Here is a 2,736-nt window from a genome sequence, read left to right as displayed (position 1 = left end):
CGATTGACTTTTTGACCATTTTTTAATATATTTCTAATATATATCCAATATTTCCGATATATCCGATATTTCTGATATTTTAAATAGTTTGGGTGATTACCAAAAAAAATAGATATATCCAAAATATCCGATATATCCGATATATATATATATATATATATATATATATATATATATATATATATATATATATATATATATATATATATATATTTGTCTAGGGTGCCACTCTTATAGTGACACTCTTATCTCACTCTTCTCCTCGGCCGTCCGATCTAAGCCCTCAAGATCTGAAAGATCTAATTCACTATAAAAAAGCGAAATTTCGAATTGAACCCATAAAATCACGAAATTTCAGTTCTCTAAAATCTGAAATTTTGAAATTTCCCCACCATCGGACAAAAAACTCACGATCAGGGGTTTTGAATTCTCCAAATTCATACAAACTCAACAAAGGTGGGTTTCTGTTCATTTTGTGATTATGCTTGGGTTTGTTGTTTTCATTTACTTGCCTTAGATAATCTTCAAATGTTGTTTGTACTTCTATCTTAATTCAATGAAGATTTTTTTAAAAAAATTGTTAGCTTCCTGACTACCTACAAATTAGTTTCTTTGTGGTGAATGGTGCAAAGTTTGTCGATGAATTACATTAAGTAACATCTTGCCCTAGAATTTTTTCTATGGCCAACTCTCGTTTCTTGCAACTAATGTATCTCGAGTTTTTTATCGTATTAGTAAGAGACTTTGGTGGTTAGGAAACATGTTGTGTTTGGGGAAGTTGTTTATAATATGGATGTTGTTATGGCAATTAAAAGGTTGGTTCTCCATCCGGTAGATATGCTAAGCTTTGTTGGTTTTTCTTGATTGTGGCCGACTTTCTTAAAGTGGTTTTTCAAGCAAAAGAAAAAAAAAAAGGTTTCATGAGATATATGTTCATTGAATGAATTTGGTTGATCTGGTTTTTAGTGATCTAGGTTATCGTTGTCTCCTGTGGTTTTAGTCCTTAACTTTGTGGATTTGGTGGTGTTGTCTTGGTTCTGGTGTGATAAACATGAGATTCTACTACTAAATAAGGTAGGATTGGCGTAAATATTGGGTGCTATTACCTCGTGGGATTGGCAACTGGTGCTATTTTGGGCTTCAAATTCCATCTTGGCTTGGAGGTTAGCGAAAAGCATCGATAACTATTTTTTTAAAAGTGGGTGTTTTGAACTCGCCGTATTCTTCATGCGTGATACATCGAGTTTTGAACTCTGTCAGAGTTTTAACTAGCATATTCGGTGAACTCTGTCAGAGTTCGTTGAACTAGCATATTCGGTGAACTCTGTCAGAGTTTAGAACTCTGTTAAAGTTTTGAACTAGCATATTCTGTTTAACTTTTGTTTGTTCATTTGTTTTTTAATGTTATTGGTTTAGGGTTCCATAGTTATTACATATTCAGGTGATTTTACATTTGCATATTTTGATATTTTTTAATTTTTTAATTTTTTCCTTCTACAGTGAAATTCGATCTATAAATGAGGTGCCCTTATTGTGGAAGCTCAGTTCTTAATAGAGTCTCGAATACCCAAATGAATCCTGGACGATCTTTCTGTGTTTGCGAAAAAAAATGACAAACGTTTGCCTAAGGATAAGAAATGTAGGTATTTTAAGTGGGTGGATGAAGAAAATAATTGTGGAAGCTCGTCGTCGTTGAATATAAATGAGAGTCGAGCTCCACATTTTCCCAACCGAGAGTCGAGCTTCTATTTGCACAAGGAGGATAACGACGATTCGAAATTCACTCAATCGGAATGTTAATATTTAAGTTGTTGTTGGTCATCTTCTCTTAAGCGGTTTTGTGTATTATCAAGTGGCTGGTTAAGGTGTTATTGGCTTAAGTTGCTTTGGATGTCGTGTGGCGTTGTCGATGATGAGTTATCCTAAGTTGCTTTGGATGTAGCTTCACAATAATTGCTTTGGATTACATTATGTGCAAAATTCATGTTTAAGTAGGAAGGTCTTCTTGCATTGGTACAATGGCGAAGGAATGAATGAGATGGAATTTCTCGAGGCTGAAGTATCAACAATATCAAGATCACGATTGTTGAAGAAGAAGTAGATTATGAAGGCGATCGCTAAAGTTTTTCATGAAAAATTGTGCTCAAATTCAATTGTGCTTGATTATAAATAAGGTTGATGAGTGAAGTTTTTCATGTATTTGTCTTGTGGTCGTACTTATTTATACTTTCGGGAGTGAGAAATAGAAATTTCATATATTATGAATTTCATGTATCAATCGTGCCTTTTCATTATAAAACTATAAAGCGGTACCCGAACTATAAGTGGCTTATTTAGTTATTTTCACTCTTTTGGCTTGTCTTGGTATTTGTGAGGCAACTCAATTTTCTGGCAAAGTTGTGAGGCAAAAGGAATCAAAGAGTGTATAAATTGGTTCTAGCTATTGCTATCGCACCTTGAATCCTACCCTCGCTATTAATTACACTCCCTTCCACAAGACTTGGCATCCCACGGGAATAAATCGTTCAACATGATCGAGAAAACAAAGTTCTCTTAACTATTTTAACTAACAAAATGCAAATAACAATCCGCAGCTAAGTCAAATATTTTGCAAAATGGAAGAAACCGAAAAACTAATCGACCTTTGGGATAATTTATTTTCCCTTGGAATGGATTCAATAATTTGATTGCTCAATGTATGTTACAAAACTATCAAACACCTAACAATCAAATGTG

Source organism: Coptis chinensis, chromosome 6, assembly GCF_015680905.1.
Source record: "Coptis chinensis isolate HL-2020 chromosome 6, ASM1568090v1, whole genome shotgun sequence".
Lineage (NCBI taxonomy): Eukaryota > Viridiplantae > Streptophyta > Magnoliopsida > Ranunculales > Ranunculaceae > Coptis > Coptis chinensis.
Note: the sequence above shows the minus strand (reverse complement) of the source record.